Source organism: Epinephelus fuscoguttatus, linkage group LG8 (assembly GCF_011397635.1).
Source record: "Epinephelus fuscoguttatus linkage group LG8, E.fuscoguttatus.final_Chr_v1".
In the NCBI taxonomy this organism is placed as follows: domain Eukaryota; kingdom Metazoa; phylum Chordata; class Actinopteri; order Perciformes; family Serranidae; genus Epinephelus; species Epinephelus fuscoguttatus.
The window spans coordinates 16459995-16477039 of record NC_064759.1 but is presented as its reverse complement, the minus strand read 5'-3'; the positions used below and the strand labels follow the sequence as shown (position 1 = coordinate 16477039).

At 43.8% G+C, this 17045-nt stretch overlaps 1 protein-coding gene across 2 annotated transcripts in view; it reads right to left on the bottom strand.

Moving 5' to 3' along the window:
* Window positions 1–17045, bottom strand: part of LOC125893127 (nectin-2-like) — a 96967-nt gene that overhangs the window by 64577 nt on the left and 15345 nt on the right. The gene's annotated exons all lie outside the window — the stretch shown is intronic.

Sequence of the window (17045 nt, the reverse complement as noted above, 5' to 3'; positions counted from 1 at the left end):
TTTTGCACATAGGTCATAAATCATCTGGATGGTTTGTGCTTTTCTATAGCCTGCCATTTGCTGCGCCGACACATTCCTGTGTTACAGGAAGAGTCAAAATAAATATGCTTTTCTTGGTGTGTTGTATCAGTGGGTGTGTGAGACACAGAAAGAGCGAGGGAGCTTTAAAACGACAATCTGTCCGCATTTATGCGAATGTGTGTGTGTGTGTGTGTAATCCAGGTTTCTCTGAAAATGTAATTACTTGTATGAGTAAGCGAGCATTAGTGTATGTCAGCAAGATGGCACCTGTTTTAAGTAAGAGTGGATTACCTGCGGATACACAACTTCAAATGTCTGCAGCCGGGGCTATGTGTGCATGTGTGTGTGCTTACAATGTGTTCAGCAGCAAGTTACACACATACAACAGCACCAAGGACGTACAATTTCCCCTAAAGACAAACAATTACTTGCGGAACTAGTTCCACCGGTTTGTGCTGAGCCAAAGCTGCTGTGTTGAGACTAATATGATCTGCAGGGCTGATGGAGCACACACACACAAACACCCACGCAGATGAAACCCATAGGCTGGTAGATAAGAGAAAAGGCCAGTGCTGTCTTTTTCTTTTGACGAGCAATAAACACCACACCTTCTCTACTCTGGGGAGATCTGAGATATCAATACAGAGAAAGAGAAGGAGGAGGAAGCAGGGAAAGAATGAGTGGGAAAATAGAAGAAAACAAGCCTTTCCTAGAATAACACCAGCTCTCCCAGGACCAGCCCAATTTACAACCACAAAACAACCCCCTTGTAGCCACAGAGGAACCTCTGGACAACCACTAAGCAGCCCGTGGGAGCAGCAGAGAACCTTATTGGGCTAGAAAGGAGAACAACTTGCTCTTTTTTTCTCCCTTGGACACATACATGAGCATATCTGTGCAAGTAGACACACAAAAGCATTCATGCACATATACATCCCTTGACAGCTTTATTGGCGATCTCCTGGCCTGTGATCTTTCATATGTCGAGAGCAGAGAGTGAAGATGAAGCTGTAAGCCCTCTGTCAATCTACCTGAACTAGTCTGACTAACTACAGATGAGCTTTGGGAAATGGGAGCTGTGCTCGGGTTACCAGAGGATGTAACAGACTGAGAGAAAAGGGGATGAAGGGTTATTGAAACCCTTGATTACTCATCTTGATTGAAGCGTATGGAGCAGCGTCAGAGGTCATTAAAGAGTTAAAGATAGGTTGCTCTGCCTCAGGTTTCACTCATGTACACATTCACACACAAACACGCACAGCTGTTGTGTCCACACATAATGTGGGGGCAGAGCAGAGCTGGGCCTGTTGTGTGTCATTCTGAGGCAATAAGAGCAGAGCCAACACAGGTCAGCTCCTGCCAGAGCTTAGAGAAGAGACAGGCTGGCCTTATGAGACTCTATACAGCCCTAGGGAAATGAATATTACACGCAAGACATACAAAGAGTTGCACGTCTTCGTCCTCCATGAGAGTCCCAAAATCCCAGCCCCAAGTCTCAGAGACTCAGTGTCATTAGAACACCAGACACGGAGAAGGAAAAGTCAGCGTGTGCATGCGTGTGCATGCACATGAACACAACAGACTTTTGGAAATGCTGAGGCAAGGCGCCATTTGAAATAGTAATTGTCAGTATAAATATTTAGAGAGCATTGGTCATATTTAACAGAAGAGAGAGAGAGATGAGAGGCGGGGGGAGACAGGAACTAAGGGAATTAGAGAATAAAAGACGGTTCAAGGGTAAGACCGAGAGGAAAGGAAGAGCGACAGAGGAAGAGAGAGATGGAGGGAGAGGAACAGAGGGTTGGAGGGGAGGGAGAGTGATAACAGAAGCCTTGTGTCACCGCTGCTCTACTTTACAGTAGCTCTGCTGCCTGCAGGTGACATACAAAGAACGCCACCAAACCAAAACGCACATGAACAAACAAATGCACGCACGCTGCCCTCTTCAGCATCATCAAGTAGTCAGATGTCACCCTCCTAAACACTGTCACCTATCATTATGTCTTTAACACCCACATGATGTGCATGCACACGCACACATTATGCTGATGGCACCGCGACAGCCCTGCCATATTAACACAGTCCTCTCTGATCCCCTGCCTGGTCACGCTGACATTTCCATATTTCCCACCATTCCTCTGTGAAGAGGAAAATGAATCGGGAAGGAAGGAGGAGAGGAAGTGTGCAAGGAGGATGGAGGGATGAAAGGATACCACAGACAGCCTGGGAATGCCAAAGTGATGGAAGATGAGAGTGGAGGAGGGAGGTGTATGGAAAGTGGGGATGAAAGTGTGAGAACGTGGTGCCAGGAATAGAGAATGAAAGACGGAGTGCAAAGAGAAAGTGGTGAGAGAAGAGGAGATGAGGAGGAGGATCGTGAAGGGGAGACGGTGTGAGCTATAAACAAGGTTAATAGGAGACGGCTGAGGGACAAAAGAGAGACATTTAGGGGAAAGAAATAAGAGATGTGAGAGAGAGGGAAGGTGAAAAATAAACCAAGAGAGAACCTAAAAATGGAGAGGTGGTGGAGGGGGGGTGATACAGATGGGGAGAAACAGAGCGAGGAGAGGCAGATGAGGGGAGAAGAGACGGGAGGTGCTGAGCGGTGCGAGGAAGGATAGACTCCACACCTGACCTTGTGAGAAACACTGTGGCTGTGAATATAGAAAGCAAAAAGACAAAAAAAACAGCAAAACAGACTGAATGAGCGAAGGGAAGCAAGAGAGTGAGTCAAAAAAAAAAAACCCCTCAAAATCCTCATTTTCTCTGCAGCCCATTTGAGCCAGCCGTGGCTTATAAAACGAACATACGCTTATCAGCCTGTGTCCGCCTGCCTCGCTGCCTGGCTGGCTAACTCCGACGCCTAATGGCATTCATGTCCTCTGCCTGATCCCCGCTATAGCGGAGAAAAGCACAACGTCAGGGGGACAAGGAGTGCAGGCCATCACCTAAAATATCTAATGGCCTTCAGAGCTCACTGACTCTCTGCCATTTCATCAAGCTAGTGGCTATGCACTGTCAGGTGGGCTAGAATGAAGCTTCCCCATTCTGTGTGTTCTTGAAAATTGCTTCCTAGCACACTGTGTGTATGTGTGTGTGTGTGTCTGAGTGTCAGAGAGAAAGCTTGAGAGAGACAATGAGAAAATGTGGGTGTGTTTTCCTTTGGCCTTTCCAGTGCATCGCTGTCTCAATAAGCATTCTAGGCTTTCATTATTCTTCCAGGTCTGTGTGAATTTCTCAATTTCCATTACTCTCTTGTTGTTATTGTTGAGCCCACCCTCTCTGTTCCTGAAGAATAATAGCTTTGATACAGGCAGTATGGAGCGTCACTGTCCTGTCCTGGTAGAATCGGTCTCTCTCTCTCTCTCTCTCTCTCTCTCTCTCTCTCTCTCTCTCTCTTTTCATACAGGAGAATTAGAATGATTCCCATCCCACCTTTCAAGCTTGATGACTTCACATGCTGAGTTTTGGACCCAAGGGTGGCACCTGTGATGTTATGGCTTACTAAGATACTGTAAGACACATTTTGCTCAGACCTCAGAGAACATCTGTGTAGTATACAACCACCTAAGCAGTGCTGGTGGCTTAATGATTGCGTGCCTATGAGCACAATAATGTAAAACACCTAATGAGTAAAACACTCGCATTTACAAACAGCTCCCATCCTCTTTGGGTCGATGCACAGGCATAAATTACCTTTGAGCTCAGTGCTCAATAAATATATGTCCATTAAAAAAAAGTACAGGGATGTTTAGATCTTGTATTTACAAAGGCCGCTTTTTACACCGCTTATTTATGACAGCCCTTGAAACGGTTCAGTTGTGCATATGGAGGGCTCATCATCTTTCCTGCCATAAAATTTTTCACTCGTAATAAATGCATGTTGAGCGCCCATGTTATTATATATATTCACCACTATGTTTGTACTAAGCAGGATTGTCAGACAGTGTTTGTAAAGACGCTCGCCAGAGAAAGTGAACGTAAAAGCCAACCCCAGATTCACTCCTCCATGTCGCCTCACTATTTTTGTGTTTTTCCAGCGCTGTGTCTCTTGGATGCCTGCTGCTTACAGTCGGGCTGGGGATCGCTGGAACACTCTGGATTGAAGGCATCCTTGAACTTCCACCCATACAAGACCCTGAGTGTTGCACAATAGTAAAAGGATGATCTATCAGATCTCGTTACTTTACCCATTGTTCAGTGCTCTGGGTTTTATTCTCAGTGCGACAGCGTGTGCGTGTTTGTGCACTGGCCTTGGATACAAGTGGTTTCTAAACGAAAGCTCTGCCAAATACCAGCTTTGTGTGGCTCCCGATGTGCAATTTTGTTTTTTTGAGACATTGGCACAAAGAAGCCGATTCAATTCTGCGATTATTACTGGGGTTGTACTTTTGTACAGTGCAGCTTGTAACTATTGCGACAGTGACACATTTTGCTGTTGTTCTGGCTCTGTACTCCAGTAAATGAACTTGAAATAAAGCAATAACTGAGATTAAAGTGCTGACTTTCAGCTTAAAGGGTGTTTGAGAGTATTTACTTCCATTTTGTTCACCTCCTGCGTGGGAGTCAGTCAGCGCCCTTTTTGTACATAGATTTTTTTGAACGGTGCAGCAGGACAATGACAGGGCAACAATTCCTGTCTCGTTCAACTAACGTGGATATTACCTCCCTTCGATTCAAACTTAAAGTCAGGAATTAACCCTCATAATAACGAGTTTCATTTCAAATCCATTGTGCTGGTATACAGTTTCAACATATTAAAAATGTAAATGTCCCAGTGTTTCATAACTAACCTGTCTATCCATGACGAGCAACAGCTTGTGACTGCTGTTTCTGCTCACTACATCTTCAATACTGTTCCCTTTATCACTTTGGATACTGTAATATTGCAATTTTTGAGACTGATGCTTCTGTAATTTGGTTGCTGATTGTTTATCTCTTTTGAAATCTTTTCTTTGTGCAGCTTTGGAAACTCATAACCACAGACGGTCAAACATGTAACACATTCTATTTATTTATTTATTTGGATCCCCATTTGCCACTACCAAAATATCAACTACTCTTCTTCCTGGGGTACACACAAGTAAACAGGGTCCAAAATTAACACCTGCCAAGTGCCGAATCCAGGTAGATATTCTGTTTGGCAAATACATCTCAAAAGGCCACACTGGTGGGTAAATGTTTGCACCAAAATAGTCATGCAATTTAAAACTATGCTGAGAGGCTCTCGTTGAGCTGCAATGATTTATCGATTAGTGTCATCTCTTCAACTAACCTCCAATTAATTTGATAAATAATAAATTGTTTGAGTAATATTAAAGAAAAAAGTCACAGTTCTCTGATTCCTGCTTCTTAAATGTGAAGATTTTCTGGTTTTATTCCTGCTCTAAGACAATACACTGAATATCTTTGGGTCATAGACAAAACAAGACATTTGATGACATAATCTTGGGCTTTGGAAAACACGACATTTTTCACCATTTTCTGACATCTGACCAAACAACTATTCAATTTATCAAGAAAATGATGGACAGATTACTCGACAATGGATATAACCGTAAATTGCTGCCCTAGTCCCTACCGAGTTTTGGTGTCATCCACAGGCACACTGCTTCTGTAGCTATCTGTGCCGGACTTTGACGCACACATACACACACACACTACCAGATGTGTTTTTACATGTGTCGAACCAGCAAAACTGACTCACTATTTACCCTTTGGGACATCGGCTACTCCACAAAACTATCACTTGCTGCCAGTCTGCTGCTCGCTACCATTATTTTGTCTGGCAAAAAATACTCTTGACCAGTCAGTCTTTTTCATCTACCAGTCCTTTTGGCCGGTGAGTAAAAAAGTTAATTTCAGACACTGCAAGTATATGTAATTAAAAATCAAAGGCAAAAGGGAGCAAAAAAAGATACAGGCAAACTACAAGGACAAAAAACAATATATGAACAATAATAAAATTACAAATGACAGTAAGTACCCTCACTTACAGTCAGTAAACATTTGATACAGCTCAAACTTTATAGTAGAACTACTAAAAGCAGCACATAAAGTGACTGAAATAAATTGACTGAATGATATTATGTAACACAATATGTCTGAGCCATCAGGTATTTCTTTAACCTCTATTTTAAAAACATGTTTACTATCTGACAGTCTAGCTTAAATGCCTGCCTGTGTAGCTGTGATTTCTGTCTGATGCTGCCATTATTGTGTCCACACCAAAACAGTGACACCACTGTGGCTGGGTGTCATGTCCAAACTGCTGCTGGTATGTACTAATAGCCATTATCAGCTGGAGTCTGAAACAGCACCAACCTGAACCTGCTGTCGACTGCTGCTGCTGCTGCTGCTGCTGCTGCTACCCGACACTGTTGCAGCGCTGGTTCCTTTGACCTTCACATGAACGCGCACAAATGTGGGCGCACACACAGCCATGCAAACCCACAATGAACGTGCATACACTGCACACGCACACACACACACATTTAGATGTGGATACTTTGGTATGCAGGGAGCAGAGTGGGAATGCAGCTTAGCTTTGACAGGCGAGGCAGTTTGACAAGCCAAGAATAAAACTAGGAAATGAAGACTTGAAATGTGTCTCAGCTTCTCATTGACCTTTCCACTGGGCTCTCTATAAGGGGCCAATCGATATCACATGAGAAAGCTACATTTAGAAGTAGCCACTGCTCATTATGGACTTCTCAGATGACATCCTATTATAATCCATTCATGCTGTGAGCATTACTAGCGGGAGCAACTGAGTCAAAAGCACCTTGGTTTGATAAAGAAATGCACTTCAAAAGACCAAGGCTATCGTGTGAGATCTGCTCTCAAAAATCACCGTAGATGTTCAATCAGCTTGGAAATGTCACAAAGAAACACAGTTGTAAAAAGGGTTTGGTGTTACAGTGAGGTTGCATGCAGGAGACAGCAGGTAAAAAAACCAACCCCTGTGATGCAACAGGAGCAGGGAGGAAAAAAAAGTGCAAGAAGAAGCGAGTGCTACATTTTACTTTGTTCACAGTGACATGATGAAATATTTGATAACTGACTCTGAACACAGTGTGGAAAGAGAAGGGGAATCAGACACACAGGAATAAATGAGGAAGAGAGGCAGAAATGCATGAAATGTAACAGAAGGGGAGCGAAGGAGAAATACGGGTTTGGAGGGAGGGACACGGGGAGACATGAACAGGCTTCAAAGTGCCAAGGAGAAATGAACAGCTGGAGGAGAAATCTGCACTGGGAGGTGTGAGCGCTTGGTGACTGTGTGTGTGTGTGTGTGTGTGTGTGTGTGTGTGTATATATATAAACACACACATGCATCTGTATCCTGATGCATATTCCTATTTAGTTGCCTGTTTATAACAAACATGCCCTAGGACTCGAGCGAATATCATTTGCAAAAATAAGCATTTGCCAATTCAATTAAGTGCATCATCTTAATGAAAAAAGACCCAGCAGGAAAGTTTATAAACCCTTCAAAAAGACAGTTTAATACTTTCAAAAGTATGAACACTTCAGCTTTAAATGCCAAAGCATTCTGCCTCCAAAGCTGGACTATGACCTCAGTCTTGCAGTGAGACTATATGTCTATACAGTATGTATGAGACTGAGAGTAAAAGGAAACTGACAAAGTAGAGGAATTTACAATAGGATTTCCAAGCCATTTAACTGCAGGGGCCCTGACAAGAAATTACATACACAATAGCCCATGCATACGCCTCTCTGTGGACCTGTCTCGCTCTCTCATCTTCTATCTTCCATTCTCAGTTATGTATACACCACAAACAGAATATTTCAGGTCTAGCAAGCTCTGGCGGGCAAACAGGTCTGAAATAGGAATCCTGTTTGTTTGAATGAAATTGGAAAAACAGGAGTGATCCATCAACTATACATGCTGGTTTCTTTTGTTTTACTGTGGCGTATCACGCCTCGCAACAGATGAACCTTACAACCAACAACATACACACCACGCTTAATCATTTAGTATCTGCCAAGCTAAGGGAAAACCGTGCATAAGAGATAAAAATGACTTGCAAAGTAGTCAAAATGGTGTGTGTGTGTGTGTGTGTGTGTGTGTGGTGGGGGGTCGCTGCGAGACAAAACACATCTCTGCACGTACATCTGCTAGGTAAAGTATAACCACATTTAGACAGGCAGTCATAGAAACACACAAGATCGTACACACACGGGGTGGAGAGGCACTCTTCTCCACTGAGTGAATAATTCATCCCCGGGTAAGAACGAAAGCAGTGTGCTCTCCTCCTCCTCCTCTCATCTCTTCATTATTGATAAACACCAACATCTACACTGTACCTGACCCAGGAGAGGGAGAGAGGAAAGAGAGCAAAAAGAGGGAAGGAGAGATGGTCAAAAGGGAAAAGACTGAGATACAACATGACGGTGGGACGGGAAGGAATGCAGCAACTGTGTAAAGCTGAAGTGTCTAAAGCATAAAACACAAAAAAAGAAAATGACCAAGGTCACAAAGACGTGAGCGTGGTTTTATGGCATTGCATGTTTTCATCTGGCGCTGGGCCCGTTTAGGGTCAGTAAAGTCTTGCTTGTAACAGGCAGTTTACTGTGGACAGAAAGGACACAGCTCTCCTGAGCCAAACAAATAACTGCTGCTTCTATACTGCCTTGCCGCTGCTATCGCTCCAACCCACTGAATAAGTGACTGAATAACTTACTGGCTGGATGGCTGACAGACACCCAGCTCCCCTGCGGCTCCTGGCTCTGCTTTGTCTGCTCGGGCCCTGCACATCATTCTACCTCCACCGCACTTGCCTTCTCTCGGCATCGTTCACTTCTTCCTTTTTTTCCCTTCCCCCTCTGTGCCATCGCCCTGTCCTGTCTTTTCATTTTGGAATAAATCCTTTTCATCCCTCTGGCTCATTCTGCTCTTCCTTGACTACTTTTTTCTTCTTTTTTTTTTTTTTAAACTCTGCTAGTTCTTTTTCTGTCTGACTTCTTCATTCTAGCCCTGTGTGCCATCGCTCCTCATGGTAATTGTACCGGGCATGTTATTTTAGCCCTGCATGTAATTTTGGGGTTTTACTGCCGGGTGACCGTAGTGACAGATCTGCAGTCCGTGTGCAGGCATAAAATGTAAATCCGGGGCTTTGGCAAAACATTTTTCAGGCAGGTCTAGGGTCAGTGTGTGGGAAATATCTTGATCTATTCCCCATTATGCATGCTGAGGCCTTGCACTTCTCTATCAGGTCGAGCAGTAAGCTTGCCAAAAAAAATCCTTCAGACATCACTCTCGGAATGACTTTGGAAGTGAGTGTGTGTGTGTGTGTGTGAGTCCATATCCAGAGTCTGGTGGCATCTCACTTCGGAAATAGCCATGAATTAAAGGATCAGGCTAAGTCAGAAGTGCACAGCTGGATGACAAGTGCCAGTTAGTTCCACAAATGTCCAAGTTGGACTATGTGTGTGTCTATCTCTCTATCCATCCTTTCCTGAATGTGCATGTGTGTGCATACATCCATCTCTCGGTATGTCAGTTGTTAACATAATGTGATTATGTGTCCTATTTTCGCCTCCCTAACAACACTTGGATGTGAGTGTCTTCCGAGGTGTCAGAGAGGATATTTCAGGCTGGGTGTGATCCTTTCCCCGATTTAAAAAAAACGAGTCGCCTGTTAAAGTGAAAGGAATTCCATGACAACCCCGCCTCCGGACCCAAACACAGCTGTGTTTCCAGGTTGTTCGACGCCAGCGTTCACCTTTACTTCACCTTGGGGGGGTTTCGTTTCCCAGCTGCTCTTCCCTCAGTGTCAGGACTGCCACTCAGCCTGCTACTGACGAGCCCATTGGTCAACAACGTTGTCAACAGGCAGCTCATTCACAGTTGAGGGGGTGAGAGACCAATCCAATTTATGCTGCACATTAACGGATTAAAATGCAGTACGGTGATATGAGGGAGACGGCTATCAACACAGTCAATCTGTCAGGAGGATCACACAGCGTGTTACCAAATCAATGCCGGCCATATGGAAGACAGAAGGTCAGGCACCACGAGCAAACAAACAAGGAGGTGCGTACCAATATTATGATAAACTGATGACTGTGTCCGTCACAACAACCAGCTGGATTGAATTACTGACGGCAAGTCTGTGTAGGAGCACGGAAAAGAAGTCTGCAGGGAGAGATTTGAGAGGACAGGCAAGTTATGTTCCAAAATATGACACCCACCCACTACTTGAAGAAAAAAAAAAAAGTAGAGTGTCTGCTCTTGCAGAAGTATTGCCAGCATACAGTAAGAGCAAAAGTTATGATTTATTATGATATGACTCATATTACTGGAACACTGCTGTGTGTTTCTCAAATGTCAGAGATATAGATGGCCGATTAGTCCACCTGCATTTTAAAAATCTAACAAAGACATGCGATGGCTGTAATTTATTTTACATGAAGATAAATGAGAGCTACACTGAGGTGGGAAGATGGCAACAATTAGTAAACATCAGGTAGGTAGGATGTGGGAAAACAGAGCAGAAAGATAGGAGCGGGGACAATAGATAACTGAAGCAATTAAAAAGCAGAAAGAATCCACGCTTTGTGTATTAGAGCAGCTGCATTGTATGCGTTGGAGTTTCCTTCCCGCAGGTCTGCAGTGAGCTGTGAGGGCGGAGGTGAACAGCCTATTGTCTTCAAGTCTCAATAGGAGGCAGGTAAGATGAAACTCTTCACTTCAACACACCTCCCATCAGTTCTCCCACAAAGGAGGAGGGGAAAGGTGATACCAAAGAGGGAGGATGAAACAGAGATAGAAAGGAAACAAGAGAGAAGGCTTGGACTGCAGTTTCTATAAGATACAATGGAGCAGAGAGTAATAAACAGCAGGAAAGTATGAAAAGGTTGAGTTCAGGGTTATTCTCTGGCCCTCCCTCCATCCGTTTGTACTGAACATTAAGATCAACTTTGAGTATTCTCTGAAGGACAGTCACTATGACAACTTGCCTAGGGTACGTGGCATATTGTTTTGATGATAGCGGGTGGAGGGATGACTGAAGAACTAATAGACAAACAGACAGACAGACAAACAGCTCAAGGAGACAGATCAAAAGAGGGAGTGGTGCATAACCCGTTATTTCCTTTCACATCAATCTGTTGAATAACTTTAACCACAGAATATTCTGAAAAGATGTGGCTGGCTGCATGGCCACAGTCAAGGTAAAATAATAAAATACGACATAAAACAAATTTGAGTATCTTTAAAAAAGCACCTGCGTGACATATCAAATAATACACATATAAACTACCAAGGAAAAGAAATCACACAAGTCACAGTAAAAGCTTTACAATAAATAAATAAAACAACAAAAACGATACAACATTAAATAGCCAGAAGAGATGATAAATATATCAAAGTATTTAAAGCAGAAATTTACTTGCATAAAGTGCCTTAGTATGCGCATCATTTTTCTTACAATTTGCTGGCCACAAAGGAATCCAAGTTCCTGTATTTCCTTCCGAAAAACTTCAAAAAAGGTGTGAAAAATACTGTTTCTGTCCTTCAGCGATAAGCTATGAAACACAGATAAAAGGAGAGGGTCAAAGGACTCCATTAAAGATTGATAAAAGTGGCTAAGAATAACTGCTCGGATTCATTTTCAATGAAAAGTCTGTCTTTGCTAGCGACGTTTAATCATTACTGTGTTTACATGCAACCTTAATTGACTGTTAAACATTTCACTGGACTAATTTGTTGATAACTGTAATGCTCAGTCTCACTCTGTATATTCTTCTGCATCTACAATGACTTCTTTATCTTTATACAGATTAGTTCTCTTTCTGATTGTGCTGATGTTGATGCTCAAACTGTATTCTTATACATGTTATTTATGCCACCTAGATTCTCATATTTTCTTCTACATGTTGTCTTTCAATGAAAAGCACTTTGAGTTTACGTGTAAATAAATGTGTAAATCGCTTAGTCAAATCAAAATAGGAGCAATCAACTCTTTTGACAATCTTAATTATTTAGTTTTAAACAATCTTAATTATTTAGTTTTTTTTAAATCAAGCAAAAATGTCAAATATTGACTGGTTCAAGCTCCTCAAAAATGAAGATTTTGTGTACTTTGCATGTTGGGTATGGAATAATCTGCACAAGATCTACAAGTAGAAACTTGTAGAATGTGGTTGTTTTTCTTGTGTTAAACAGCTGTTCTTCTGTTTTATTGTGAAATTTTTAATAGTTTGTGATTTTGTACAGCAGCTACCTTGGCAAGGTCTATTTTGTCAAACAGATTTTTGTTCTGATAGGACTGGAATGTGATTTAATGGGGCATCCTGGTCAAATAAAAGTAAAAATATATTTTTTAAAAAGTCTATTTTATGTAATAGAAAATTTTGAAAAAATTATAATATATTATAAATTGGTTCAAGGAGATTTTGATTTCAAAATAAGTAATCAACAGTTTAATCAATAATGAAAATGCATTAGTGTCAAGTGTGACAAGTAAAGGAGGTCAACCAATCCAATGCCATTCACAGGAAACCTCTGCTGTCTGCCAGTCAAAAATAATAAATAGAATACATCTATGAAAAAAAATGAGGTTAATTAACAGGGCTAATTAAAATCAAAAACCAATCAAAAGCCAATTGTTCTATTTAAAGATACAGGAGCTTAAGTCTCCAAACAGTAACCTCTCCATAATAAACAGCTTGCCATCCTCAGCCCCTTTACCTGTCTGAGAGGCGGACAGCAGTGGATTGAGGTTTCCCCTCAATAACTGCATGAACCCCGGTTTTAGCTCGTAATGGCTCAGCAGTCACAATGATGCTACAATTGACTGTGATTGAAGCCACTTCCCAGAGATCATAAGGAGGAGCACAACAACAAACACACACATGCCAGAACAGACCAAAGCTGCTGGAGTCATCCCGTCAGGTCGTCATTACATTGAGTTGGAGCCGCCTTTGTTTACCATCTCCACCCTTAAGGCAGAGTGACAGATAGAGGATTGGGAAGTGAGGGGTAGATAGATGGGGGTATGAACAGCCAAGAGATGGCCCTGCCATGCTCCAGTGGCCAGCTTCAAGGACAGACGGGCCCTTCAATATCACAGCTTCTGTGTAATTAGACAGTGCTCTGTCACGCACCAAAGAATTGCTCCTATTTGTGTCATATTAAAACGCAGCATGGATATCCCCTACTGTGCTTTGCCATTGAGACCTAATGCAAAAGGGGAGCAAAGGGGGATTTGTACAAATTTAATTACATTCATAATTCGCCCATCTTTTGCTGTAATCACTTGGGGTTAAGTTAAGTAAATCCACTCCTCAGCTAGCCACCCATGCCCTGTGTTGCTTTAGTAAGCAATGTGTTTTTCAGGGGAATTTCATTGACAGGCTGAAACTCTAAGTGAAAGTAAACATAGTTCCTGGTATGCAGTGGTGAAATATTAACAGCTGTACTCTTTCTACCAAAGTGCTACATGCTCTGGTTTGGAGCTCTACAGCTCACGTGTGTTTGTGTGTGTGTGGCTGTCTGCTGGTGTATGATACAGTGTCTCTGAGGCCACCTGCAGTGTCTCCGAAAGGCAGGAAAAAATCTGCAGCTGTGTGCATCTTTGTGTGTCTGTTTTCGAGTCTTTGTGTGTCTGCCTGAGTGGATTGGGTGCACCTTGCAGCCAAATCGTGGCCCAGGCAGGCAGCCTTTTTTCGACAGAGAGGGAGAGGAGTGAAGCAGATCAAACACAAGCCAGCTAATCACAGACGCCGGCTAATTAGCCCAGTCCTCAAAGGGGAACCAGGAATGAGTGATGATTCCCCCTTATGAATTTCCCAATGACGCTGTGCCGTATGCCACCATGAACACTCACCGGTCACAGAGAGAGAGAGGAGAGAGGAGAGACCGAAGAGGGTAAAGTGCAAAGACAGCCTCCAGTGATCTGGCCTTGTTGTAATCTTATCATCTGGGACCACAGGGGAAAAGTGGCGCTCGATATCTCTTATCAGTGTTTCGGTCATGTGCACAGAACACACAAACACCATTGCTGTAACAACCACACACACACACACACACACACACACACACAACAAAGTTTTATCTCAACATCCTCAAATTAGACTGCATGTAACGTTTCCCATTAAGGGATTTTTGGAGCGATTAAATCCTGAATGCGGTGATATTCCAGCCTGCAGAGTGAAGCACAGGTTGACGTTCCTGTGTGAGGGCTCTGAGTGCTGATTAGCAGGCGGATCTGCCACGCTGATCCCAGATTTCCACAAGATCAGAGGCCGGAGCTTTGAGCACGACGGCAGCGGCTGCGGCAGCCAATTACAGATGTGACACGCACAAGCGTACTTATGCACACACTCACACACGCGCCCTGCCACACAGAAACAACCACACGCCTGTCCAGAAACAGATTTCTCCAGGCTGAAGTCATCAAAGTGACGTGAACCCCCTCCCTCCTCATCTCCCTCTTCTCTTCTAATCTCAGACAAGAGGGCACCTGTCAGAGGATGCTCAGTTCACCAGCCAGCCAATCCTCGCAGAGAGACGGAGGCTGAGAGACTGAAAGAAATGAACAGAGAGAGCCAATAAAAATTCTAATAAGTCCATGTGAAGAAGCGCTGGGCACTGATGGGAGTAAGCCTAAATAAAACCCATTCATCACTCTTCAAGTGTCCAAGTCCCATTTCGTCTCTATAAATCTCAACATCAAGCTAAACATAGATATTCTAATTCTAGCTCTGGGCCTGGCTTTGAACAACACTGTGTCATTGGATGGATAAACAACAACACAAACACACACTTGCATTGACAAACACACTGTTGTCCAACATTTCTCTCATTTTGCTAGATTCATGGTGGAACAGTCCCCTCCCTCTGCCCTCTGCAGCGCTGCCATTAATGGCCGGCATTTGTTTCACATGATTACAGTGTGACAGTTGGCATTCATGTGGCAGACAAACACACGCAGATTCCAGACTTATTGTTATGACAAAAAAGCCTAATATGCTTTGAACGTTAACAGCTGCATCGGGGGGCTGGAGACTGAAACGAATTGGTGAGGCTGGTCAGAGAAGACAAAACAGATCTGAGAACAAAATAAAAAATGAAGCTCGCCAATTTACACTTGAGTAACGGCGTAACGGAGAAACAAAAAAACACGTAGATAAATAAGAACATAAGAGACGTTGAAGGGGAAGCAAAGAAAGATATAGAAGTGGAGGTGAAAGGGGGCGGAGGGAGGGGTGATGCTGCAGAGCAGAGCAACAGCTGCTGAGCATCACATCTGCTCCAAGTGGAGTCATCAGCGAACAGACAGACTGGAACCGACCCACTGAGGCAAGCCCCAGGGAGAGCGAGGGATGGACAGAGGAAGAGGGGAAGGGATGAGTGGGGGTGAGGCGAGGCAACGGGAGGATGAGATGAGAAGGATACAATTAAAGAGATGAAGGGTGGAAAAAGATGAAAAGGAAATGCACAGGAGCAGAGAGAACTTTCTGCGACCTGTTACTCTTTCCCCCAAATGGAGGTGATGGAGTTAGGTGGGGGCGGGTGGGTAGATGATTTTGCAGGGAAGAGGAAACTGAAATCACTTGTTGTTCTTTTCTTTCTTCCCCCTTTACCCACCCCTTCCCTGACATCCTTCCTCCATCTCTCTCTCCTTCTCCCTCTCTCTTCCCCCATCTTTCTCTTCAGCGAGACTGACAGAACAAGAGAAGCCTGTGAGAGTAAAGATGAAAGGCCTGTGAGGGAGGGGTGTGTGTGTGTGTGTTTGTGTGTGTGTGTGTGTGTGTGTGTGATGGGTGTGAGATGAATGAATGACCCCTCTTATCCCTCACCCCCCACTGAAGCCATCCTACCCTCACACAATAGCAAAAAAATACATACAAACACAACAGGGCAGTCTTGGAGGTCACACTGCGGCATGCGTGTTTGGCGTGTTGTTCGCGTGTTTATTCTTACTCACACCATGTTCCTACAGAAGAAAATGAGACACATCAAACATCTCTCTAACAGGGCTGCCTCGGCATGAATACCATCTTATGCATAGCTTCGTGTACTGTAGCGTACACCTTCGGCCTGCGGTGAGGCACCCTGAGGAGAGGCAGGGACCCTGAGAAGTACACATTGTTCATTCATGATAGCAGCCACTGGCAGCGAGGGCAACCCCGTAGCAGAGTAAGCGATGTCATTTGGCAGCAAATGAAGGGGAAAGAGCAAAGCAGTTTATGCTCGCGTCTCTTCGAGGTCTCACAGCTAGCTCTAACGTTAAGTTAGCCCAGGCGCAGGACAAAGCTCAGTTTGTGTTCGCCACTCTGCATGGTGGAATAAACATAGCTGCTGCTTCACAGTTTCCTCTAGCTCGCCATCTCCTTCCCTCTCATCTCTCCCTCCTCCGTTTGTCACCCCCGCTGCTTAAAAGAACAATCTACCGACGCAGCATGCCCTTTCCAAAATATTTACTCACTCAGTATTGGCTGAATACAAAGGCCATTCTCTCACACTCTCTGATGTCGACCATTCAAACAAACCATGCACCCACATGCACTTGTTGACTGCACCTGCTCTGGATCGCCCGCACACACTTGTTTACTGATGGGATTCCTCCCTTCCTAAACCTTCCATCTGGTTTGTGCATTCGACTGATCTGGAAGTTGGGGAAGAAAAACAAGTATAGTCGCCCCACCTAGCCTGCGGCAGGGAGTGCATATCTGCTGCTCACATCCTCGCGCACACACCCCTCTGATTCAACACCCCTGACACTGTCTTAACACCTTTTTCCTGTGCAGCTTGTGCCCTTCTTTCCTCTTTTGCCTCTCTGTTCCTCTCTCTCCCTATCTCAATCTGTCACCTTACATTCTCCCCTCGGTCCTCCTTAATCTTTTTTTCTCATTGCATCTTTTCTGCTAACCAATTTTCAAAGCAGCTTTTCCAACTAATCCAACGTTTTCTGTTTTTAGCAGGCAAAACCCAAATATAAGTTCATTAACAATCTAGTGCTGAAATCGGTTGCAGTGTTGCAAAGCTCTGG